The 27,826-nt window shown below is 36.7% G+C and overlaps 1 protein-coding gene across 9 annotated transcripts in view; it reads right to left on the bottom strand.

The window, feature by feature from the left end:
* Positions 1–21,291, bottom strand: part of CRACR2A (calcium release activated channel regulator 2A) — a 209,110-nt gene extending 187,819 nt beyond the window's left edge. For all 9 annotated transcript variants that reach the window (XM_074194635.1, XM_074194634.1, XM_074194626.1 and 6 more), the window contains exon 1: positions 21,017–21,291. The gene's annotated coding sequence lies outside the window, so the exon portion shown is untranslated. The remainder of the gene's footprint in view (positions 1–21,016) is intronic.
* Positions 21,292–27,826: the final 6,535 nt, after the last annotated feature.

The raw sequence follows: 27,826 nt of genomic DNA, 5'->3' as shown, positions 1-27,826 counted from the left end.
CTACTAAGCCTCAGGTTCTTTGTATATCCTGTACGACTCAACTATTCCCCTGGAAAAAAGAAAATCTATCCTGTTATCCCATTTAAGATGCTACTGGGTGAAGGCACTGGAGGAACGTGGAATGTCATTTTCTATGTGTGAATAGACATAAAGACTAACTCAATGAATGACTTGAATTCTCTAGTTCTTGAGTGTGCATCACTTTTGTGGTTTCTTATTTCAGGCACCAAGCTAGATACATGCCATACTAAGTTTTCTAAAGGTGATTATCTCCTCATCATCTAGTATGTAATCTATGAATATATATCTGTGTTTTTTAGTTAACCAAAGTAGAACCTAAGTATAATAAGTAGCTAAGTTTAAGAATCAGAAAAGTGATTCCCAAGATCACCAAACGAATGACAGAGACAGGATTTGAATATTAAAGGAAAATTCCAGTAATCCCAGATCAAGGAGAAAATGTTGCAAGCAGTCACCAAAAAACAAAACAAAACAATTTAGGTAGTGTGAAACCACAGTCAGGATCACACAAGATTTAATAGCTTTTACATAAAAGGAATGGAAAGTTTGGAATATGATATGCTGAAAGGCAAAGGATTACAAGAAAGAATAATCACTCACAAAACTAAGTATTCAGTAAATACTGCAGGGGAAAAAATGAATAATTAAATAGAGGACTTCCAGGCATTCCTGATGAAAAGACCAGAAATTGAGAAAAATTGATAAATACAAGACACAATAGAAACATTAAAAATAAACATGAAAGAAAAATCATAAAGTATTCAATAAACTATTCATATTCCTATATGAGAAGTTAATACATGTAACTCCCAAGAATTTAAGCATTATTAGTTTAGTTAAAAGGAAGCTACATGAAAAGAGAGCATGTGTGTAGGTTAATTCTGTTGGTGATCTCAAAAATATTTACTGAGAAATGGGGAAAAGGAGAGGTAGAATGGGAGAACTGTTCTCTCATTAAAAAAGACATAAAAGTAAAAGATTTTATAATGGAGGGGAAAATTGAGTACATGGTGATGATGATGAAGTGGTAGGCAATGACTGAACCTCAATCTCATTAAAATTGATTGAAAAAGAGAAGACTATATTCTCTTTCTACTCATAAGGGTATAGAAATCTATCTTACTCAAAAGGGCAATAACATGGGAAAGAAAGAGAAAGAAGAATGATAAGGAAGACCAGTTTGAGGGAGGCAGCAATCAGAAGCAAAACAGATGTTTGAAGAGAGTCAGGATAAGATGAGAGAGATCGAGAGAGAGAGAGAGAGAGAGAGAGAGAGAGAAGGATAAACAGAAGACAATAGAATAGGGGTAGCTAGGTGGCACAGTGGACAGAGCACTGGCCCTGGAATCAGGAAGACATGAGTGCAAATATGTCCTCCAACACTTAATAATTACCTGGCTGTGTGGCCTTGGGCAAGTCACTTAACCCCACTGTCTTACCAAAAAAAAAACCCCCAAAAACAAATGGAAGCAAATAGGATGAAATAAAATGCACAGTTAATAATCATAACAGTGAATGGGATGAATTCACCCATAATATGGAAGTGGATAGCAAAATGGATTAGAAACCAGAATCCAACAATATGGCATTTACAAGAGATTTACTTGAAATGGAAAGACACACAAAGTTAAAAAAAAGTTAATGGAGCAGATTCCATGTTTGCTTCAGCTGAAGTAAAAAGGCACTATCCCCCACACCTCAGGACTAGAGGTGAATATAATAAAAACCTGCTAAAATATATATTTTAAAAAATAAGTTCACAAATGAGAACCCAAGCATAGACAAGTTACTTAAAATGTTGAAATAAAAAATCCTCTCCAAATCCAAAGTGTACTGTCAAATGGCTGCCTGCTCAAAAAGAATTCATGGAAGAAATCAAAACATTACTTTAAAAATAAAATAAGAGATATTGAAGAAAAATAAAAGAATAAAGAGAATAAAAAGATTATAAAAATAAAGTAAATCAACTGTAAAGGAAGATCCAGAACCTTTTTTCTTTATTTTTTTTGCAAGGCAATGGGATTAAGTGGCTTGCCCAAGGCCGCAAAGCTAGGTAATTATTAAATGACTGAGGCCAAATTTGAACTCAGGTACTCTTGACTCCAGGGCCGGTGCTCTATCTACTGTGCCACCTAGCTGCCCCCTGAGATTCAGAATCTTAAAAAAGAAAATGACTTTCTGAAAATTAGAACTGGTCAAGGGGAAGCCAATGAAATTATAAGAGACCAAGAAATAATAAAACAAAATATAAAGAATGGAAAAAATTGAAGAGAATATGAAGCAACTGATCTGGAAACAGATCAAGAAGAAGAAACATAAAAATAATTGGAATACTTGAAAGCTATGATAAAAAAAAAGAATCTTGATGCAATAATACAAGAAATAATTAAGAAATTTGTCCTGAAGTATGAGTACAAGAGGGGAGAGTAAAAACAGAAAAAATTCACTCATTACCACTTCATTCCTAGGAGGAAAACTTACAGGAATATCAGAGCTAAATTCACTGCATATTGAAGATCAAAAGAACTGGGGTTGCAGGCAAAAATATCATACCCATCAAAGTTAAGCATTATCCCAAATGGGAAAAAATTGGAATTTCAATGAATTACCAGTCTTGCAGGATTTTGTTGCAAAAAGACATGAATTTAATAGAAAATTTGGCAATCAATATAAGGTAAACATCAAAGGTTAATTACAAGAGATTCAATAAGAATAAATTGTTTACTCTCTATACATGGAAATGCAAACCATATGTCCAAAGTCATTATTAGTAATTAGGTAGTTTGAAGGAAAAACTGAAATAGTAGAATGAGATTCCTTAAAGTAAAATGTTGTAGGAAAAGGGGGGGAAAGAATTATCATCTTATACAAATGAGATGTGAGTGGAAGAAGTGATATATAGAAATTAGATGAGGAAGGAGAGCTGGTAGGAGAAACCTATTCTCACCAAGAATCAGTAAAAGAGGGAACAATATATACATATATGTGGGCATAAAAGCCTTTTAAATTGAAAAAGAAATGAGTAGAAGAAAGGGAGAGTAATACCTATTAGGGTGAAGGAATAGGATAGGAAGATATATAAAAGGATGTATAGCTCAATAGAGAAGGGTATAGAAGAGTGTAAGGGAAGAATTATTGAAAAGTAGAAAGTCAAGAAATAGGAGGGCAAGGTTATGAGTAAAGTAGAGAAGTGAGAGGGGTTGTTGCTTTCAGTTAATGTTAAAAGTAAGAGATGCACACCAATCACATATATAGATATTTATAAATATCTATGTGTTTGTATGCAGGTGTGTACATATATAAATATACATACATACTGAATAATATATATATATATATATATACACTGAAATGTCGATATGGGTATATGAGTATGTATAAGTATATGTATTTTTTGTATTTTGTGTGTGTGTGTATGTGTAGTATGTAGTCATCCTGCATAAGGGTGAGGAAAACAGTGACTAGCAGAGTACAGAAGAAAACCTACAAGGAAGCAAAGAAGAAATGGACAATATTAAATACAATATGTATTATCTATATACAGATTTTATAGAAATGGAAATTTATCACTTTATTTTATGAATTCTCTCTTATGTTTTGGGCACACATGACAATATATTTTGTTTTCAATTTTGTATCTAAGTTTAAAAATTTTTTAAATACATCAATTTAAAAAAAAGTGCTATCCATCTCCAGAGAGAACAGGTGAAACTTGGGTGCTAATTGAAGCAAAATTTTCTCACTTTCTTTATTTTCTTGCTTTTTTTGTGACATTGCTAATATGGAAATATGTTTCACATGACTCCACATGTATAATTGATATTATATTGCTTGTCTTCTCAGTGAGTGTAGGAGATAGTGACAATTTGGAACTCAAAATTTTTTTTAAAAAAGAATGCCAAAAATAAATAAATACTGATTTTTAAAAAATAATTATTATTGGGAGAGGATTCTAGGAAAATAGTGAAGTAGGTGAAAGTTTTCAGCTCTACAAATTCCCTCCATAAAAATAGACAGAACATCTATCCAGTGGGAACAAAGATCAACAGAAATAAACAGAAGTCAGAGTAAAGTAGTTGTCCTAAGACATCTTGAGAAGACTCCAAGAAAGCTCCAACCTCCAGCAAAAGTGGAGGTTCAGCTGACTGAAGAGCAAACACCTCCAGGCCAGCTCCATAGAGTCAACAAAAAATCAATCCCTGGGGATGAGAGGCAGTCTGTCTCAGTCTTAGAAATTTTCACAGACAGTTTAATGACTGAGTAGGAGAAGATGCCTAGGCTTTGTTAACCAGATCCTCCCAGACTGCAGATAAGGGGAGAAGGAGCTACCATATGCCTGTGGAGTTCAGGAACAGAGGAGTTGGGTGGGAAACTACTGACTGTGGGCACCTGCAGGAGAACAGTCCCTGTTTTCAAATGAACAGTTGCAGTTTGTAGCCACCTGTGGGAATGAAGGGAGCAAGATTGGCTGGACTTCTTATTGTGATTTAGGAGGAAGAGGTGAACCTGAGTTTAAGCCTAGGAGAGACTTCAAAAAATAACAGTAAGAAAAATCTGAGGCTTGGGGTATCACCCCCCATACCTCAGGACTGGAATTTGATTATACTAATACCTGATAAAAATCAAGACAAAAAAATTAAATTAAATTAAATTAAAATGAGTAAGCAAGGGAGAAAGAACTCAATCATAAATAGCTACTATCAAGATTTGAGTTTAGGGGTAGCTAGGTGGTGCAGTGGATAGAGCACCAGCCCTGGAGTCAGGAGGACCTGAGTTCAAATATGAACTCAGACACTTAATAATTACCTAGCTGTGTGGCCTTGGGCAAGTTACTTAACCCCACTGACTAGCAGGAAAAAATTAAAACAAAAACAAAGAAGATTTGGGTTCATATTCAGAAGATAATGAAGTTTAAAAAAACACTTCTGTTTCTTTCTCTCTTATTTTTCCCCCCTTATTTCTAATTCTTCTTTCACAGCATGATTAACCAACATGGAAATGGGTTAAACACAACTGTACATATACAACCTATATCAGATCATTTGCTGCCATGGGGGGAAAAGCTGGGCAACTTTCTAAATAATGTGTAATTTATTATATAGGTTTTTTTAAATGAAAATTTATTATTTTATATTGAATTCTCTCATACTCTGCTGTGTACGTGATAAACTTTTTTCTTTTCTTATTTTGTATGCAAGTTCAAAGTAAAAAAATTTACAAAAAAAAAAAGTGTTGTTATTCTTTTTCAAACACCTCTACCTACTGTTGTACAAAGTCTATCGTACAAATCACTAGGAAAGGAAATAAAAGAAATGTCTACTTGGCTATGTATGTACAAAAGCACAAAGTCAGAAGAAGACAGACTACAGAAATTGTATTCCTTTATTTAGTAATTCCAAAACAATTATTAAACACTAATTTTCCTAGAACAGTGTACTTAGGACTTATGTGAAGTTTATACATGACACAGCCTCCTCCCATAATTCTCAATGTAGAATAGAAATAACAAACACAGAAAAGTATAACTCAAAATTACAGAAGTTTAATTAAGCACAACAAAGTATAAGAACAAAAAATCAAATGTTATAGGAAGTCTAAGGAGTAAGGTTATTGCCAGCTTTGGCCATCTGACAAGTTTCCTGAAGTAGCATATGATGTGGATTTTACAGGATAGGCAGCACAGCAAAGACAGAGAGAGAGAGAAAAAAAACATTCCACACTTAGGGAGCAAACAGTGCATATAAAAAGCAATGAGTAATTCAGTTTTGGCTGTTATCAGGATCATTTAGTAATGAGTCGCCCATTTTAATAGTAAAGAGACTACAGCCCAGCAGATTAAAATTTCCTTTCATTCAATTTGTTGGCCTATAAACTTCTCAGATTCAGCATAATGTAATCAGAAAATTATATTTCCCTTGAAACTTCCTCTCTCCATAACTTCCTAATTTCTACTGAAGACATTATCCTTTTAATTACAAAAATTCAAAACCTTGGACTCTTCCCTCTCTCTCAGCTCAAATAGTCAATCAGTTAAGCTGTCTTAATTCTGTCACCATAATACATTTCATATCTGTCTCCTCTTCACTCATAAAACTACTACCCTACTTCTCACCCAGGCTAATGAAAGTTTTCTAATGAATCTCTTCCCTTCCAGTTCCTCCACTCAATTACCAAATTGGTATTCCTAAAGTATTTAGTTTAGCTCAACTTCTACCTCTCAAAGGATATCTAGTTACTAGTTCCCTTTCCCAGAAAACATTTTATCTTTTTTTCTGTATTTATTTGCTGGCATTCATATTCTCTTCTCTAATAAAATGGTAGCTTATTTACGTCAAGGACTATTTGTGGGCAGTGACCAGAATATAGGAGGTCCTTAGTAAATTTTTATAGAAAGAAAGAAATGCAAATAAAGTCTTTAGCAAAGATTTGAATTGAGTTATGTGACAAAAGGTAAGAATAAACACCATTCCATAGAACATTTGCTGTTCTTAAATTTTAGTGCTCATTTTAAGTATTGTTATGAAGTATCTGGGGTACCCCCAGGATAGTTACCTCAGGCAAAAGGTACTCTGTGTGTCTGTATCAACTCATAACAATAACTCTCAAGGTCTGACCTTTCTATTTTTTTCTCTAATCTGCCAGAAAAAAAATTATTCAAAGTAAAGACATTTAAAGGAGTATATAGCCTTTGCAATGGGGGCTGGGGGGAGGAGGGGCAAAGAATTTGGGGGAATAATTCATAAATTCATAAAAATAAAGTTATATCAGCTTACGCCATCTAAAACTTTTTTTAAATAAATAGCATGGCAAGAAAAGTCACTAACAAAAACTCCTCCATATAAATACTTTCACAAATACAATAACTTTCAAATGTACACACCATTAGAGGGTAAAGGTGGCATACATAGAGATCAAGCATGAAGATCAAACACAGAGAGAAGAAATGGAGCCAGATACACACATGAGAGAGTCATAAATCACTTAGTTTACACAAGACCACAGACAGCTTTTAGTAATATCATCACACTGCTCTCCATGAACCTGCTTCCTGTTTAGTGTGGTATCCCAAGGGGTTATGTTGCTCTACTAGAATCTCTTAGTCTTTCTAGTGGTCACATTTCACCTTATTTACATCTAGATACTAGATTTGCCACTTACTAGGTCTATGTCCTTTGATATATCAAAAGAATAAAATAAATTTTAAAAAATCAAATCTCTGAATCTCAATTTCCTACTCCATAAAATAGGGATAATAATGCTTGCATTATCTAATTCATGGGTTTGTAATGAAGAGAATGTTTTGTAAACTGCAATGTTTCCTGGAGTTATCATTATTAAGATTTTATTTACATAAATTTTCCAAATGGGGTAACTTTTATACAGTAGTATAGGCAGCCCCAGGGTAACACTAAGAAGAAATTTCAAGAACTCAAGTCAGAAAAGTTTCATCTTAAATCCCCTAGAGAATAGTAAGAAGTGCAAATTTTTCTACAATATAGTAGACACATCCTCCCAGGGACATTCTAACTCTTTAAAAATTCAATGACCAAATTTGCAACTGTCTGGATTAATTACATTTTTCAATATAATATGTCAAATATGATAATATTATGCAGAGTTAGGCTGGTAAGTGCTTGACAATTGACTTTTAAAAATGTATGCATGATAGCTTTTAGGTTTAGCCTGCATTAGTAGCATTTTCTGCAGCAGTTTCTAAAGACCAGAAAATTAACAAAATAACACATCAAATCTTGATTTTTTGTTGTTGCTGTTCAGACATTTCTGATTTTTCATGACTTCATCTGGGGGGGGGGGGGTTGGCATAGATATTGGAGCAGTTTGTCATTTTCTTCTCTAGTTCATTTTACAGATGAGGAAATTGAGGCAAACAAGGTGAAGTGATTTGCTCATTGTCACAAAACTAATAAGTAAGTGCTTAGGTCAGATTTTGTCAGTCAAGTTTTTCTAATTCTAGTTCTGGCACTCTATCCACCATGCCACCTATTTTTCCCCTTATTTGATGGTTCTTGTTTCCAAGGTAAAACTCTCTAAATGCAAACTAGATCTATTCCTTCTCACTGTCTCTAGTGGATGAGTGTGAGTGAAGAGCCAGAAGGACACAAAATTTACAAACTTGGGGGATTTAGAAGATGTTAGTGCCTCTCTCATCCAGGAAAACTGGAAAGAGGGTAGGGTTTTGGGAAGAAGATAGGAGCATTTTGTGCTTGAAATGTCCAAAGATAGCTAATGAAGCAAGGCTGAAGCTCAAAAGAAAGACTAAGGCTGGGGGCAGCTAGGTGGCGCAGTGAATAGAGCACCGGCCTTGGAGTCAGGAGTACCTGAGTTCAAATCTGATCTCAGACACTTAATAATTACCTAGCTGTGTGGCCTTGGGCAAGCCACTTAACCCTGTTTGCCTTGCAAAAAACTAAAAAAAAAGTCATTGAACTCATTTAATTCATCATAAAATTCATACAGCTCCTCATCACTGTCAAAATTCCCATCCATTAGCTTGTCCTCATCTGTGTTTGATGAGAAATCATTGTATTCATATATTGCCTTGTCCTCAGTTCCATTTATGGTATTTGAAATGCCACATTTCTTCAATGATTTGACAACAATCTCAAAACTTGATATTATCTTAGGATCTTTTCCCTTGGGTACAGAATTCTCCTATAGTTGGTTTCTTCACTCTGCCTGCTGCTGTCAAATTATCCCCAGAAGACTTCATCGGCATGATTTCCATTCACTTTTGCAAACTAATATCACTTTGAACTTGAATTCAGCACTGTGTAAAAAATCTTTTCTGAGCCATTTCAGGGCAGAATGTGGCAAAATGTAACCCAAAACACCATTAACAAATGCAAAGACAAGGGCAAAAAAGTGGGAAATACAAGTAAAAAACTATAACCACTGTATAAGACACCTCTAGTTTTTAGACCCCAAATTTTTTGAAAAAGGATACATCTTATACAGTAGCAAAGAACACTGGACATTCACGACAGGTAGGAGGAAAATCAGGAGACAACAATGCACTGAAAACCTAGAGAAGACAAGGGCTATTGTTCTTACTGTTGTTCCTTTATTTTTGAAGAAGATCAAAAACACCATGGGGGGGAAATTTATTGATTTTGGCATGAATTGGATTTAAGTGAAGCAGAGTTGCACAAAGTTGTTAGCCTCATTCTCTCTTCCAGAGTCATCAAAATATAGTGACAAGAATAAAGACAAATATTAATGGCCCAAGATGTAGTGGATGACTGTGGTATCTTCAATTTCTGACCAAACTGTAAGCCTTCCACAGCACCTTTCATGGTCATTGGAACAAATTGTTTTCATTTGCCCATTCCACCAAAAATTCTTCACATCTCCCTAATTCAACAATGGGTTTGAAGCCTGTAAAGTTACCCTCTTAACAGATCTAAAGAGAAAGTTTTACTAGGATGTGACCAATGCATATGAAAAATGATAAAGAAGAATGAGGAATAAAAAACAGGTCTGAGATTTGACAATTAAGAGATCATTGGTAACTGGAGAGAATAATTTTAGTTGATCAGAAGCTAGTTTGTCCAGGGTTTAAAAGAGAATGAGGAGAGGGTAAGTGAAGACATTGAGTTTGAATGACTTCCTAAAGAAATTTAGTAGAGATGGTTGAATGGAGTTAGCAATTTTTATGGATAGGACAGACATGATGATGTTTGTAGGCAGCAGGGAAGGACATCAGAAGAGTGGAGAATAAGGTATTTTGAAATAGGAGAGAAGAGTGTGTTCACACTGAATCACAAAATATTAAATAGATTAAATCTTAACAGATAGCAAATACTAATGTGAAAACGATTTTAGAAATAGCTGAGTGTAATTATACCATTGACTATTAGATCTAAGATCAAAATCAACATAAATCAGATGATAAGGAATTGCTTTATGTAATTATGATAGTTGCTAACTGATCAAACTGCCAACTGTATAATGGGAAATAGGCAAAAGATTAGAAATTAACTCTGATTATTACTATTCCTTAAGAAAGATTAACAAAGTAAAATGGTCACCAAAACAAGGATGTCACAAAAGTCCAGAAATCCCTTTAGTAGAAAATGTTTTTCTTACCAAGCAGAGGGACATGATAAACAAGGAAAACATTAGCACATTTGTGTAATGCTATGGGTGAGAATGTTGGAAGATTTTGAGCTCTATCATCTTATAAAAACAGTTAATAGCAGGAGAGAAGAAAACAAGTCTGCAGGAAAGTAATGTTAGACCCAACAAAGCTAGTTGTCTCAAAAACTTGTAGATGAAACTTTGTAAATGAAGGAAAAAGGAAAACAACAAATAGAGCCAAAATGATACCCCAAATGGTCTTATTCCTTTAGTGAACTATTCTAATTATTCATGATAATGGAACCACAGTACTAAGACTATCACACCTCAGTACAAGCTACATGAGGAGGTAGAAGTGATTGAGATAGAAACATGAAAGGACCTGGGTAAGCCCAACTCTTCCAAAAGCAACCCAGCAAAGATCTTAAAAAGCACAAGACAGAACAAAGATCAAAAAAGCCCAAATAGAAATCTTCCTGCAGGAACAATCAAGTAAATAAATACTATGTTATAGAAATGCTTGGTTTATTCTATAAAAATTTTTTTAAAGAATTCTAAAAAGAAAAATCGCTATCACCTAAACTGTGATGTACTTGGATAGATTAGAGCATTGTGTTAGTCCATTAGTCCCCATATCTTAGATAGGCATTGCACATGAACTTTGAACTAAGCCCAGAATTGAAAACAGGATTTTTCTGGAATTTGTATAGCATTTTTAACAATCCCAAGCTTCTTCTCCTACCCAAAATTCATCATTTTTTAAAAATATTATTCTATTGTAGCTATGTGGTCATATACACATTATTTCTTAGAATCTGAGCTATAGGTGACCAAAATAACAACTTTGCAGGAATGTGTTAATGGCTGCAACATCTCACAACAATGATTATCTTCCAAGAAGTGTCAGAAAAGAAAGCCTCTCATTAAGTAGATATTTTTTTAATGATTTATTCAAGGAAATTAACAAAACTAGAAGTATGTGTTCTAGAGAAGTTGTGTTGGGTAACCCCCCCCAAAAAAGAGAAAAGTCACATGCCCATGCACCTGAAGGCATATGCTTCACTATCCCTCAACCCACTATACAAGGAAAAAGAGCATCGTTCTGCTAATTTGTCTATCAGTTGCTATCTAAACAGTCTACCTAATTTGTTTTTATTCTTCTTAAAGTCCCTATGCTCCCCCATCCCCCACTTCTCTCCCCCTTCTCTCTCCCTTCCCCCTCCCCCTCCAAACTAGAGTCACACACATGCACCACCGGATAGGGAAGGCATTGTTACTATGGGCTCTCAGTCTCGCTTTTAACTCTTTAAAAGTAGCAATTTTCTTCCCAGGAACCTCCAGCAATAATACTACCAATAATATGATCCCCAGGTACATTTTTTGCCATTAAGGAATTTCTTCTTTATTAAAATTTACCTTAATCAAAATGTTCTTCAAATACTTCTCTGTTAGAAACTTCTGAGAAGGCTATGTCTAAAACAGACCTACCTTCCCAACTTGTCTAATTACTCCAGTTGGAGTCAGAATGACCAAGGCCTAGTCTATATGCTTAGCTTCTGGGCACCCTTGGATCCCTCCTATATCTTGGAGTGGTGGAGAAAGGGTCATTCTGGATAACCTCCAACAACACTTGATAGTTATTCTTTTATTTATTTTTTTTAGGTTTTTTTTTTTTTTTTTTGCAAGGCAATGGGGTTAAGTGGCTTGCCCAAGGCCACACAGCTAGGTAATTATTAAGTGTTTGAGGCCGGATTTGAACTCAGGTACTCCTGACTCCAGGGCCGGTGCTTTATCCACTGCGCCACCTAGCCCCCTCCCCCCATAGCTATTCTTTTAACAAATAACCCAAAAGTGTTATGTTTGTTCTGCCTGGGCAGGTGGGGGTGAAAAGCGATGATTCCAACATTTTTCATAGTATTCTGTTTTTAAATAATAACCTCCTATAGAATTAGATCTGAGAGTCTCTTTGGTTATTTTTTGCAGCTTTAAAATGTCTAATGGAAATGATTCAGATTACAGGATATCCTGGGTATTGGTTAGACCTGCCAATAATCTCTGGAATGAAAATTCTGGAAAAATATATCTCAAAACACAAGGACACCTTGTCCAGAACTTAGTCTTTCGAAAAGCAGAGTTATTTCTCAGTCTTGTAGACACATTTTTAAAAAGGATTTTTCTATCTCACTTCTTCCCCTTTTCATCTCAAAGTTTTTTTATTTACTTCTTTTAAACATGAGAATATATATGAACACATAGACATATGTAGAGATATGTCTACATATTTATATACACACATTTTATCGTGCATGAAAGCTTGTTATACATATTTCTCCTTTATAAAAAGATGACATATATGTGTGTATGTGTGTATATATATATTAATAGCATAAAAATAGTTAAAATAATGATTCATCAGGCAAGAAGCATCCCTTGGACCTGGAAGGTTTTGATGAGTCATTATATGGCATGGCAAAGACCACCAATCAACAACCAAAGAAATTTCCAAATCAAATAGAACTCTGATTTTTTTTAAGCCAAATTTTGGATTTTTTGACATGAATAATCACCACTTAAGGGAAAGTTGTAAAAGTGGATTATAAAATATGAAAAGCTGTATCATTTTGTGCTCAGGATGGGGGGGATTTTTTTGTATGTGTAAATTATGTGTGTTGGGGAGAGAGAAGTTGTGTTATTTTGTTTTTTAATGTCCTGTTAGCAAAATTGGGTCTCCAAGTCAAATACAAAACAAATAAGCAAATACAAATACCAATCTATGTGAAAAATCTGAAGACCTTATAAAGTTAAATTATATAGAAATGGATTCTCCCACCTGAATTCTCCCTCTAGTTAGGGGTGGAATATACTATGTGACCTTGAGCAAACCAAATAACTTTTTTCCTCTATGAAGTGGGGATACAGTTACTTGAACTATCTCTCTTACAATGGTTTCTATGGGGGGAAATTGTACACCTTAGAAAACTATAAAAATGAGTATTGACAATATTACTGCTCTCTGTGAGGGGTGGAGAGAACCTGTAACAATAGTTTATGAATGTCGTTTTCCTTCTTTTTGTTTAGTTACTTTCTTGAATCATTTAAATAAACATTTCTTTAACCTGTTATTTGTGTTGAGAACTATTACAGTCACTTCATTGGTTTTTAAAGTTTAGATAAAGACCTTTATATGAAACCTAGAGTATTAAAGGAGTTTCAGATATATATGCAGATAATTATAATAAACAATAACATAAGAGGAGAAAAAAAATATATATATATATGAAATTAGCTAGATAACAGGGAAAGTCTCCTGAAATTGGGTTTGAAAGGATGTGGAGGAATTCAGATGAAGAGGAAAAAAGAAAGCTCTCCATATACTTCTGAAGTTTTATCTGTCTCTTCAGAACTGAGTCATGTTTAACAATTCGGCTCATGCCCAGTATTCTTTGTGAGACATTTACCTTCTTTCAGCCAAATCTCCCTCCTTCAGGCATCATTTGCTGCTCCTAATACTTAGTACCTGCTCCCTTAAATTGTGTTTTCTTTTCATATGTATGCCTTATCTCTTCCATTAAAAAAAAAACAAACTTTAAACTCTTCCAAGATAGGGATTGTATCTTCTCTTCCCCAGTCTCTGTAACCTCCAAAGTATTTAAACACAAGGGCTCAATAAATATTTATTAATTGACAAATAAACTATCTTTAACCTCTGAAAGCTTATCTAAGAGGGAGATACTGACATATAATTAGAAAATACATAAACTGTTTCCAGCTCCCCAGAAGGAAAAAGATAACAAGTTATATAGTATGTAAGATAAGAATGAGTATCTTGTGGGACAAGCACAAAGGAAAGATCCCAGTTTAATATTTGGATTAGATGGGACTAGGGAAAGTAGTTGTATATGTTCTCCTGAGTTCATTTCTACAATAGAAGTGCTCTATCCTGCCTTAGCAATTAAACCAAGACTTTATCCACTTATCCCTCTGAAGACTGAAAATCCTCAAGGTCATTGATGTGAAATCTCAAAAGTAAATAAAATGAAAAATAAACCAATGGCCTAGGTAATGGGAGATTGACTTCCTGTTAGAAGAAATAATTGTTCCTTTGTTCTTGATATCCTGGCTCTTTCCCAAATACTGCTCCAAAGAGATCACAAAGGTTGAGGATAAGGAGGGAGGGGGAAGTGAATGAAACTGGATAACAAGAAATATGCACACTTTAGGAGACTAAGGCTACATAAAGAATAGAGCCCCAAATAGTTCCAATGTGGGTTTTAAAACTAGTTCTCATCTTTCTGCTCAGTGGAAGGCTATAAAAGCAGAGATATGAAGTCAACAGTCTTAGAGAGTTAATTCTCTGTATGAGTTCTTATGGAAGTCACCAACGTCCCTCCCTTCTACCAACTCACTGTCCTATGGTCCTGTTCATTTTCAAAAGGGAAAGAGGACACCTCAGATATATAATTTTGAGTAAAATCAAGAAAAAAGAATATAAAAATTATGGCACACAATTGAAACAACTAAACTTAAAAATAAGTCATCTACAATGAGAAATGGGGAAAGGATGTTGGAAATGATATCAACAATAATCATAATTTTTTTAAACAAAACCACTGTGGTTACAACATGAAGAGCAAATGTTCAGAAATCATTTGAATAAGCATTCTTTTTACTTACTAAATGAAGATGCTGGCCAATGGTATCACCAATTTGGAATATGAACTCATTTACAAAATTTTACAAAGAATAATAATGAATAATTATGAGAATTATCATATCATAAAACAAAGAGAAGCATTGAGAGGTAAAACTAGCTTAAAGAAAACTTACAGAGAACAAGATTGCCATTGGGAGAGTCTACTTAAGTGAAAGTCTACTTAAAGGAGGAGTAGGCCTAGAAATATTTAAGGACAAAAATAGGAGGACCACAAATAGAAGATAAACTGTTTTCACTATGAAGAACAATGAAGTTGTTATAATCATATCCTAACACCACAGTCCTATAAATCTAGAAAAAGTTATATCAAATTTCTCTAATAAAAGTCTGATATATATACATGAACTAATCCATATATAAAAAAAGAATGACAGTCATTCTCCAATAGATAATAAAAGGAGGTGTTTTTTGGAGATTTTGGGGGGTGTTTTTTGAAAGGCAATGGGGTTATTGTTCAAGGTCATATAGCTATTAAATGTCTGAGGCTGCATTTGAACTCAGGTTCTCCTGACTCCAGGGCCATTGCTCTATCCACTGTGCTACCTAGCTGCCCCAATAGTTATATTTTTTCAAAAATATTCCAGGGGCGACTAGGTGGCACAATGAATAGAACACCGGCCCTGGAATCAGAAGGACCTGAGTTCAAATCCAGCCTCAGACACTTAATAATGACCTAGCTGTGTGGCCTTCAGCAAGCCATTTAACCCCCATTGCCTTATAAAAACCTAAAAAAAATACTCCAAAATCACTAATAATTAAAGAAATTCAAGTTAAAATAATTTTAAATTTCAACCTTACACCTGACTGATAAAGATAACAAAACCAGAAAATGCCCATTTTTTGGAGGGGCTATAGGAACACATGCACATTAATGTTGCTAAAGGTATCTCTTTAAATTGTTCTAGTCATTCTGTAATGAGATTTTAGATCATGCCTCTAAAGTCAGTCACATGTACTTTGATCTAGTGATACCCACTACCAGGAGATGAAAGAGAAAAGAAAAAAGACATACATATATAAAACTATTAATATTAGTATTTTTTTTCTTTAGCATGCAAAATAGTTTCCATCAGTTGGAGAAAACTTAAGCAAACTATATCATAGCTATTCCAGGTGAACAGCAAGAGTGCTCCAATTATACTCTCAGGATGACAAAAGAAAGCAGGGAAGACCTACTCCTCATTTAAGTAGACTTTCCCAAAAGCAAACTTATGAGAGCCATGGGCAAGAATCACACCCTGGGGGTAGCTAGGTGGCACAGTGGATAAAGCACAGGATCTGAGTTCAAATTCAATCTCAGACATGTAATAATTTCCTAGCTGTGTGACCTTGGGCAAGTCACTTAACCCCACTATTCTACTAAAAAAAAAAGAAAAGAGTCACACCCTGGAAACTCTCTCTGACTCTATACTACTTCTCACATTGGAAGTGCATTGGTTCTTGAGTATTCACCTTCTAATAGACTGGTTCTTCTCAGAATCCATGATTTATTAAGAACTCCCAAGCCAAAGATATTTTCATCTCTTTCTAGGCTGGACTGCTGAGGCATCTCCACTTGATTTTTACTCTCAGGTTTGGGGACTAGAAATCAAGTTCTCTATCATTACATCATCTCCCTTTCCCTTTAGGACCTTGGATGAATTTCTTCCCCCATTAAAATAAAAGTCCTGTCTTCTGTCTTTTTTTTTTAATTTGCATTCTCTGTGTTTAGTACAGTACTAGCAGATAGTTAAATGCTTGATAAATGAGTGTTGCCTGACTGATAGGATAAACAGGTTTGGATGAGTAATCTGTGTAATGCTGGAGGAAACTACAATATCAATATGATCACAAACCCATTTGAAAACTGGGTATGCAAGTTTTAATTTCTATGATCCATCTTTAGGTGCCTCTCATTCAGGCCTATATGTCAGAGAGTATAGGCCAGAGGCCAAGAAAGAGCCTCCCTATCAATCTAGCAAAATATCTTGCCCACAGTAAGCACTAGATAAATATTTGATGAATGTTGATTAAATGAATGAATATGAATTCAGAAGCCTAGTAAGATAAAATTGACAAGGGGAAAGTCTAGTATAGATAAATTAGCTGACATTTTGCAAAAGTAGAAATCTCAAGATATAAAGACATAAAAAAGAATGCTCTGGGCCATGAGCAATTTCCAGACAACCTTTATCCTAGTGAAGCACTGAGACAATTTCATAACTCTTCATTTGGTCTCTGAGGCAAGAAATTCATGCAAAGGGACAAATTTTCAAGTTTCTAGTACAGAAATAATTTCCAATCATCCTGCCTGGAGAGATCAGGACTTGGATGAAGTGTCAACACATGGAAGAGGTAGCAACTCTGGTGAAGGACTTGACTCAGAAACATAAGGAAAGAGTAACTGACTTCTGAAACCCTTGATCTTCTCCAACATGGAACCAGTAAAAATTCTTCCATGTTCTTGTTAATCAAGTCCCAACAGTAGAAGGAGATGATGTGATGGTAGAGAACTTGATTTCTAGTCCCCAAAATTGAGGGTGAAAATCAAGTGGGACCAAGGGAAAGTACTGTGGGTACAAGAGAAATACCAAATAATAATCTACCCAAAGTGGAAGCCAACCCCTTGAGTCCATGGAGTCAGTTACTAAATGGAACTAAATGGAATCACCTGGGGCAAATCATGAAAAATGGAAGTTGGCTGAACTTCAGAAATGTGCTGGAAGATTTGAGAGACTGGAACAAGAGGGAAAGAGATTCAAAGTTTATCTCATTTGCTGCCCCAGGTAGTATTCTCTTCTCTCTCAAATTATCTTACATTATATACTATCTTTGCATGTGTCATATTGTACCAGTAAAATATAAATTCCCTTAAGGAAGTTTTGAGGGTTTTTTGAGTTTTTAATCATTGTTTTCCCAACCTCTAGGATGATTTTTTTATACATAGTAAGTTTTAATATACTTTTGTTGAATTGAATTGAGGACTAGAAACAACAATGGAATTACTAATAAATGTTCAAGGTAAAACTTTAACCCAGATCTGTTTCAATAAGTCTAGTACTCCTTACACTTTGACTATCTCTTTTGCCTTTTTTTGTAATCCCAACATTGTGCTTGATATGTAGTAGATGCTTAATAAATGCCTATTGATTGATTGACTGATTGATACTAAATAATCACATGAACTTGAACACATCACTGAAGTTCTCTGGTCTTTAGTGTCCTCATCTGCAAAAGGAGAAAATGATATTTGAAATTATTTGCCTCTTGTAGAAGGTCAGAAAAGCACTTAGTAAACTTTAAAACCCTGCAGAAATGTGAGTTGTTCTCGTCTCCAGGACTCCTTCTGGCTCTGATTATTCTAGGAATCTACAAAACATTATTGATATTCCTTATCAGTGTAGTGTAATACTTCAGTGTCTCTCAAAAAATGTCCTCAAGATGTCACAATGTCCTGTGTTTCTTCACTTCCCTTTGCCAATTTCTACCCATGATGGGGGAAGTAGTAGCATTAATGTGGCAGATACAAGGGGAAAGATGGCAACTGTGGGTGTATGTGTGCATACAGACAGATGTGTTTGTGTTTTGTGCGAGGAAGGTGACATGGACCCATAGATGGTTGGTTTGGTCAAAGTAACATGGAGTCACTTCTGCTGGATTTCCATGAATCAGTTTGAATAAAGTGAGGAAACAACTGTCCTTGTGCCCTTTTCTTTGACCCTCTTTGCCCCTGAGAAAAATACTAAGAAGCAGCCTAAATAAAAAGGGCCAGAAGAGAAAAGGAGAAGAAAAGGGATAAGGATGAGCAAATCCCGAATGAACTATCCTCAGGATTTCTATGTGATCTTTAGATTCCAGTTGTCCTCTGGGTTTTTTGTTTTATGCAAGGCAGGGAGTTGCACAGTGGATAGAGGACTGGATTTGAGAGTTTAGAAAACCTGAATTTAAATCCTGCCTTAGATACTTACTAACTAGGCAACTCAATTGACTTCTCTGGGCCTCAGTTTCCTCATCTATAAAATGAAGCAATTAGACTAGATGACTTATAATGCTCCTAACACTAAATCTGTTTGATCCCTTTGAAAGAGGATTAGATTTGATCTTCTCCAGAGGTTGGAAGTAAGAGCTGCAGAGACAACCTCCAGTTTGACAATTAGGTTTCCTCAAGAGATAGTGGATCTCCCTTCCCTTGAGATTTTTAAGTAAAGGTAAGATGGCTATTTATTGCTATATGGACATAGGAAGAGATTACTGTCAAGATGCTTACAAGGCTAGTTCACCTCTGGAGTGCCTTCCAACTCTGACATTTTTGATTATTCTTGAACAATGGTGGACTGAATTGGCTCTTATCGAGTGACTCATGGCAAAGTCATGAAAAGAAAATGCCACTCCTCCACATTCTAGACAATGAGATTTCAAATGTTATATATGTAAATGTATTATGATAAAGTGGGAAAAAACACAAGACTAGGAATCAGGGTGCTTGGTTTTGAGAATAATTAGCTACAGGATGAAGCAAATCACCTTTTATTCCGGACCTCAGTTTCCTTATGTGTAAAATGAGGGGGATTGGATTAGATACTAATTAAGTATCTTACAGTCATAATATGTGATGATTTTATACTTTGAGGGACAGATATGTGGCAAGTGGATAGAGCACCATGTCTGGAAAATGAAGACTCAGTTTCCTGAGTTCAAATCCAGCTTCAAACACTTACTAGTTGTGTGACCTTGGGAATGTCACTTAACTCTGTTTCAGTTTTGTTATCTGTAAAGGGAGTCAGAGAAGCAAATGTAAAACCTTTCCAGTGTATTTGCCAAGAATACCCCAAATGGGACCACAAAGAGTCAGAAATAATTGAACAAAAATATCATCATGATACTACGGGGAAAATATGATTCTGAAGCATAATATAGACAAAGGTCACCCTATTAGTTCTCCCTCTTGACCAGGTTTCTCCCAACAACCTTCCTAAGTAACAAAGACTTTCAAGCAGAGGTCTACAATTCTACACAGTGGAGAAAAATAAAACAAATTGTCAAGATAACAGGCAGGGTTTCCATGGGGTGGCAGATAGCTGCAGCTCCCTACCATTATCACCCTAAAAAGGCCATTTACCTACAGTGAACATTTTTCCAAAGTAAAAATTAAATCCCTTGGACCAACAAAAGGTATTCCTTTTACAAAGTCTCACTAAAAGCATATTTTCTTTTCCTGAAATCTGAGTTGTTTCAGGAAAAAAAAACACAAAACTGTAGGATTATCCCACGGATGCTGGGAAAATACCCTATTGTCTTCTGGGAGGTATTTTTATGGGCATCATTACAGGTTAATATATTTGAAGTCCCATTCTTTCTAAAGGACTGAACTGGTTCTACTTTTACCATCATTTTAGAGATCCAAGATCTGCCCCACCCACCCACCCAACCCTCACCTTTCTCACATAGCTGAAAAAAAATCATAAGGCCAGACCACAGCACATACACATACTGGGGGCCTCTAGAGGAAGTGGAAAGCCAGTAACTATTGGTTTCCTCTCCTACACTGTTTTAGGAAACAACTGTGATGGTTTTCTTGCATCCTTTCTTTTTTCTTTTTCTCTATCTCTATTGTTTTAGTCATCCTGCCTGCAAATAGCATCAGTAATAGTTCAAACTCAATAAGTATTTATTAAGCTTCTATTATGTATAAGACCAAATAATTTAAAAAAAAGGTAAACACACAAACACTCAAAAATAGCTCCAAGATTTTGCATTGATGGCCTTCAAGGGGAAAAAACCTCTGCCCTGGGGCGTAGGGCATATGGCTGCATCTTAACTAAATTTCCCCAATGACCAGGACATTATAAAAAGCGCATAATCGGTGTATGTTTCATTTCCCTAACCTTTCATTGAGATAATACCAATTACAACATTATGGTATGTTTCTGATATTCCCAAGATTAAGACAATGTAAGGGACTCAAGCGAGAAGTTAGACGTAGGAAACACTGGGCTATCTGACCAGGTCAGCTACTAAAACCCGGTCTATTCTACATGTCCACTCTCTCTTCTCTCTCTTTTCCCCCACCCTCTCTGTCATATAAAGTGTCCCTCCTCCACCCACTTTTGAAAGTGACAGTGGCAGGACGCAGTTGGCCAAGCTGCAGGCCAAGAGGAGGCTACCCCGCCACTGCTGCTGGGGGCACATTCCCGTGGTCCTTACCTGGACATTCCCGCCCGCTCCTCGCCGGCCGCCTGGGCTTGTCCGACAGCTGCTCAGCGGAGCGCCTTTCCCCTCTTCCCGCGCTGGGTCCCCGGGCTCCGCCGCTGTCCGGCAGCTGCCCAACAAGCCGGGCCAAGGAGGAAGCGGGACAGGATCCCGCAGTCCGGATGAACTGGCTGCACTGGTGTGCGGGAGCCCCGGGGACGCCCTCCCGGCTTCCCGGGCGCCTCCAAACCCGGGCTCCAAAGTTTAAAGACAGGTGGCAAGACATTAGAGGCTGGGGAAGGGGTGGGGGATAGGAAGAGGGTGACTCGGGCTTCGGCTTGGGGAGGCGGGGCCGACGCTGCCCTAGCCTACCTCTCAGGTTTTGTCCCTGGCCCTTGGGTTCCCAGACACCCCCCCCCCCCGCCCTGAACTAAAGTGAACCAGGAGGAGAAGCCCCGCGTGTCCATGAGCATTTGAGTGGGACATGGGTGCCTGCTGTTGTAGGCCGATTGTTCCTCAAGCATGGCAGTTAGAGTGCTCACCCCCAAGCACACTTTTGGTTATTTGAATCTGATACATGCCCCTGGGAAGGAATTTTCCTGGGCCGAGGGGAATCAGTGATCTCTCCACGTTATATCATTAGAGGGGCGCTGGGTGGACGCTTGTTTACTTGTTGCCCTTTTGATCAAGAATGTCCTTAAAAGAAAAATGAGAGCAATAATCATAGGAAGTGGGGAGGAAGAAGCATTTTTTTGAGCTCCTACTATGTGGCAGGCAAACTCTGCTGAGGGCATTTCAAACACTTCATTTGTTCTCAGAACTATCTGCTATTACCATACCCATTTTTAAGTTGAGGAAAGTGAGACAGACAGTGGTGACATGATTTGCTCAGGTTTACACAATTAGTATTCATCTGAGATCAAATTGGAACTCAAGTCTCCCTGACTCAGGCCCAGGGGTCTATCCACTGATACATAGCTACTTAGGACTTAGAACTTGGGTTTAGAACAGGGCTCTAGGAAAGTTTTGGGCTCCATATAGGGAAAGAGTCTTGAAAATAGAAGGGGTGCCTTCAATTTTAACACTGGAAACTGCTCAACCACTTGTCTGTGATAGTGTAAGAACATCTTCATGTTAAGGTTTGGCTTGATTATATGACTTCTAATCACAGGGAGGAAGCATGTTAGAGGACATTGGGTGGAAAAAACTTGTCCTTGGAGCTGAGTTCTAGTCTCATTTCTGACACAACTGTTAGGATCTCTAGCAAATCATTTAACTTCCCTTTGTAAAATGTGGGTGTTGGAACAGATGACTTCTAGGTTTCCTCTACCCACCAAAGTCTCTTCCACCCTGAAGATTCTGTCATTCTGTAACCCCCTTTTGCTCTTTGTGTCTGAGTTAATTACTTTCATTCTTTGGGTCAAAACTTCCTTCTCTGCAAAATGAAGGGACTGATTTAGAAGACTCCTAGGCTTTTCCAGCTTTATTACCACTGGGTCTATAATATCCTTTAGAGTCTGGGTTTTGTATATATAACGTGTAGTTGCTGGTGGGGGTAGGGGAGCAGGAAACATCATGCTGCTTGCTTAGAGCATGAGAGAAAAATGGCCTGTCTTACTTCCCCTCCCTCAACTACTGCCAGCACAGCACATACCTGTATTCCTTTCCAACCAAACCAAGTTATTTTCTCCAAGGAGACATCAATGGTTTATGGTTAAATGTTGAACAACCAGCTTTCTCCCTCTCTCAAAAATAAAGACAAAATGTAACCAGACTCCCTTGTAAGTTTAATCTTTTATTTTGAACATTTTCTTTGTGACTTTCTTAAGTCAGTAACAACAAATCAAACCTTGATTTGAAGATTTGACTAGTTCAAAGCACAAGTGTTCACACTAAAAATTAAGCAACAGGGAGCTGGCCCACTATCTTCCTTCAGCTGTGAGAAATTGATTCCTTTCAGTACCCCTCAAGACTTCAGCCCTTCAGCACCTGTGCCTAATGAGAATTTTGGTAACATAATCTTCTTAAAAGCAAAACTATGGAGTCTGGATTTAGAACCAATATGCTATGTTCACTTTGTGAAATTTATTTTATGTTTTTTCTTTGTCATGATTTTTTTTCTCCCTTAGTTCTAATTCCTCTTTCATACCATGAATAACATTGAAATATGCTAAACATGATTGTACATATATGGATTGTTCACTGCCATGGGAGGCGGGGAGGAGGAGAGAGGGGTAGAAAAAAAGTAGACCTCAACAGCCTATAAAAGAATGACTGTAGAAACTACTTTTGCATGTAATTGGGAAAAAAAAGAAAGAAATTTTAAAAAATAATCTTCTCAACCATATTTAGGTGTTTAGTTTCCCCTTTCAGGACTTGTAATTCTTCAGGGATTGTGTCTTCTGTCTCTGAATTGCCTCATGCCCCTAAATCCAGAGTATGGGACATAGCTGATACTCATTCCATGTTGCTGGCTAACTAATAGGCTACTGGGCCTCTATATCCTTCTTAACTTATTCTTCCATGTAAATGATGAAGGGGAATAAATGGTGTTTCTCTCTGAAATTATTATTGTTATCTTGGGTCAAAGGAGGGCAACAAGAAAAAAAGAAGAAATGACTCCTGGAAGAGAAAAAGGGTACTTTAGATATTTGCCCTTATCTTTGTGGGGAAAAATTAGTGAACTCTTGAGTTTGGGGCCTAAGTCTGTCATAAACAATTTTATCAGTAATGCTTCATCTAAGCATGGTTCTGCTTAGAGAAAAGTGCAAACTGGCAGTCACCTCCTGCTTTTGGAAATCATTCTACCAAGTTATTTTGAAGTTAAAATTTTGAAGTATTCCTAAACAAAGAGAATCTCACAGTCAAGATTGCACAAGGGTTCAAAACTTAAGTAACAATTCACTTGAAAGCTTACTTCATCAAACAATATTCACTTAATTTTGTGAATCATTTTCCTAGAACCATTCAAGTCCTTTTATGAGCATTCCTCTAAGGCAGAGGGTCTTAAACTTGGACCTTTAAGGGGGCTGTGAATAGATTTCAAGATGGATGGGAAGAAAAATGCATGTTTATTTTTCCTAACCTTTAGCTGAAATTTAACATTCTTTCAATTATGAAAGTGGATAATAAAAAATGAATTTCTGCCAAAGGAATTTGTGACACAAAAGAGGTTAAGAATTCTTATCTGGATTCTTCTTTTCAATCAAAGATGAACTTGAGATACAAACATTAATTTTAATCATCAAGAATTTTTATATTTCTTCAAGTCTGATCATTACTCAAATTAGATCACACCATGGAAAAAGAGATGAATCTAAGGGCAGTTAGGTGGCACAATGGATAGAAAACCTCCCTGGAGTCAGGAGGATCAGTCACTTAATCCTGATTGCTTTGGGGAAAGAGAGAGAGAGAGGGAGAGAGAGGGGGGTAGAGAGAGGGGGGAGGGGGAGAGAGAGAGAGAGAGAGAGAGAGAGAGAGAGAGAGAGAGAGAGAGAGAGAGAGAGAGAGAGAGAGAGAGAGATGAGGCTATTGCTATTAGTTTCATCAGTCAAAGTTCCCTTTGTCTGGTCACCACTTTAATTCAAAGAACAGTATTCCTCCCTCCTCAACCCCCACCCCAACTTTCATCCAGGACCTCAAAGAAACCAATTAGGCCTTTGGTAAGAAAAAAAAGATATACAGTACAGAACATTATTGCAGAATTATTATTAAAACTAATAAAGATTCCTCATTCAGATTCAACCAAGACATTAATACCAAGCAAGTGTCACCAAATTCAGCCTGATGTCCATGATTGTAGAGCCAGGAGCTAAGAATGTTTAGAATGTTTTAATATATTAAAAAACATAAAAAATCCCATTCCGAACTCACCAACCATTAGCAGTCAAGATTTGACCTCTAGCTATAGTTTGCCAGCTCCTAAACTTTTGTCCTAATATTATTTTGTAGTGTACAGCCTTAAAAGAGAAGTTTGATGAAGGGAAAGATACTCAGAGATTCTGCTTATTGCACAGAGGAGATGATTCTAATAGATTGGAAATGTCTAGAGATGTGTCCTTTTATTGCTTGGGAGCCATGAGAAATGATAAAGGGTTGGATAAAGAGAGGCAAAAGAACTTCTCACATGTATGCTTATACCTAACCTCCCTGCATGCTTTTAACTGGCAAGATATCAAGACTGAACTGGGGTGTCAGAGACCCCAGATTTAAGATTTGATTGTTAGGATTTATATACAATTTAAGAACTAATGGGGGCAACTAGGTGGTGCAGTGGATAAAACACCAGCCCTGGTTTCAGGAGGACCTGAGTTCAAATCCAGCCTCATACATTTAGTAATTTTAATAATTACCTGACTGTATGGGGCGGCTAGGTGGCACAGTGGATAAAGCACCGGCCTTGGAGTCAGGAGTACCTGGGTTCAAATCCTGTCTCAGACACTTAATAATTACCTAGCTGTGTGGCCTTGAGCAAGCCACTTAACCCCATTTGCCTTGCAAAAACCTAAAAAAAAAAATAATTACCTGACTGTGTGGCCTTGGGCAAGTCACTTAACCCCATTGCCTTGCCAAAAAAAACTAATGGTAGTTCATTCAAGGATAATAGATTCAAGGAAATAGATTCAAGGGAATCTATTACTTATATCTCCATTTTTTTAAGGTTTTTTTTGCAAGGCAAATGGGGTTAAGTGGCTTGCCCAAGGCCACACAGCTAGGTAATTATTAAGTGTCTGAGACCGGATTTGAACCCAGGTACTCCTGACTCCAAGGCCGGTGCTTTATCCACTGCGCCACCTAGCCACCCCTTACATCTCCATTTTTAATAAAACTTCTCCCCTACAATATATCAGGTCCTGTGCTTATGAAAACAGAAAGGTCACAAAAAATTGGAAACTGAGGTCCAAAGAAGTTCCTAAAAGCATAGCTACTGATAAGAGAGACCCAGAATTGGAGCCTGTAATTCCTATGTTCACTGACTCATCCCCAGTCAAATATTTAAATGATTCAGGGATGCACTAAACAGACCTTTGCTCTTACATAACCACTTCAGTGAGAGGAGAGCATTGTTCAACAGTGATGCCTGCTGTTTAGACAACTGTTATCAGTGCTCCTCTTGACCCAAGTCTAATCTATCTGTAGGGTTTTTCTCTGTACTTTTGGCCAGCCTCAGGCAAATTGTGAATTAGATGATTGATGACTGATACAGACTGGACATCTGAAGTTTCCCCACCATCATAGGGCCCTTCTTTATGTGGAGAAATTATCTCTTAACAAGGATCTTTCAAAATACAAATTGAATCATGCCAAAAAAGTTAGTAGGAAGTATCTGCTAATTCAGTGGTATGGGCAAGTTTATCAAAATAGATAGCTGTCACTTAGGAAACAGCAGGATCCTAAAGGAATGGGAGGATGGTGCCCTGAAGGTAAGCTTTGATGGAAGGTAAGGGAAATGGTACTGGATCTGTAATCAGATGATATGGATTTGAATCCTACCTTTCCCAATTACTATCCATGTGAGTTGGGACAAGTTCATTTAACCTTTCTTGGCTTTAGTTTCCCCATCTATAAAATGAAGGGGTTGAACTAGATGCCCTTGAAGATTCCGTCCAGTTATATTGATTTATGATCTTATGATTTCCTGAAAGGTCTGGAGCCAGGAATGCTGACTAGGAAGACCAGGATTTCATGAGACACAAGAGTGGGAGGCCCAGAGCAGTGAGAGCACAAGGTGAGATCACATAGGTAAGATGTCTAGCCATAATAAATACAGAATAGAAAGGCATACAATTAAGGGAGAAGAGCAAAAGAAATGAACTTTGGTATATTGTCCTAATACTTTACCTTGAAGATTCAGAAAGCGCAACCTAATAATCTAGTTACAAATTGGATTCTTCTTTTTCTCCTTTTTGCTCTTGTGTTTCTGCTTCTTTTTTTCCTTTTCATCTTCTGCTTTTCTTCTTCTTCTTCTTCTTCTTCTTCTTCTTCTTCTTCTTCTTCTTCTGCCTCTTTCTTTTTCTTCTTCTTCCTCTTCTTCTATACTTTTCTCTTTCCCTCTGTCTCTCTGCTTTTCTCTATGTATCCATCTTTCCCTGTCTTTGTCTTTCATTCTCTCTGTCTTTTCCTTTCACTATCTCTCTCTCTCTGGTTGTCTCTGTGACTCTCACATATACATATCTATATGCACCTACACACAGACAGACAGACACACACACACACACACACACACACACAGACCCTCTTCTACATCTTCCCTTCCCTAAAGTCCTTCATAGATCACAGTATACTTTGTTGTTGTTTGGCTATTCAGTCACATCTGACTCGTGATCCTGTGAACCTTAACTTTCCATGGGATTTTCTTGGCAAAGATATTGGAGTAATTTGTCATTTCCTTCCCCAGTGGATTAAGGCAAAGAGAAGTTAAGTGAATTGCTAGATCACATAGTTGCTTAGTTTCTGAAGGTGGATTTGAATTCAGGTATTCCTGACTCAAGGCCCAACACTCTATTCACTGAGTCACATAGATGTCTCTTCAGATACTAGAACTGGACATAATCATAAATTTTATTTTCATTGTTCAGATGAAGGTCGCCCCTGAAGATCATGCTCTTCATATAGTAGAATTTCAGAGTAAGAATTTTACAATTGCTCCCTGTATAACATTTGACAAATCATTTAACCTTGTTGAGCCTCAGTTTCTTTACCTGAGGTTTCTGGAACACAAATGGAAAGAATAACTTCAATAGCAAAGTCCAAACTAAATACTGTGTAACTATGATGACCAAACAGCCCTAAAAAAAGAGATATGAAATTCATTGCTCTGCCTTT

The sequence above is a fragment of the Macrotis lagotis genome, chromosome 7 (genome assembly GCF_037893015.1).
Source record: "Macrotis lagotis isolate mMagLag1 chromosome 7, bilby.v1.9.chrom.fasta, whole genome shotgun sequence".
NCBI lineage: Eukaryota > Metazoa > Chordata > Mammalia > Peramelemorphia > Peramelidae > Macrotis > Macrotis lagotis.
The sequence above is the reverse complement of the archived record's forward strand: the minus strand, read 5'-3'. Positions and strand labels throughout refer to the sequence as shown.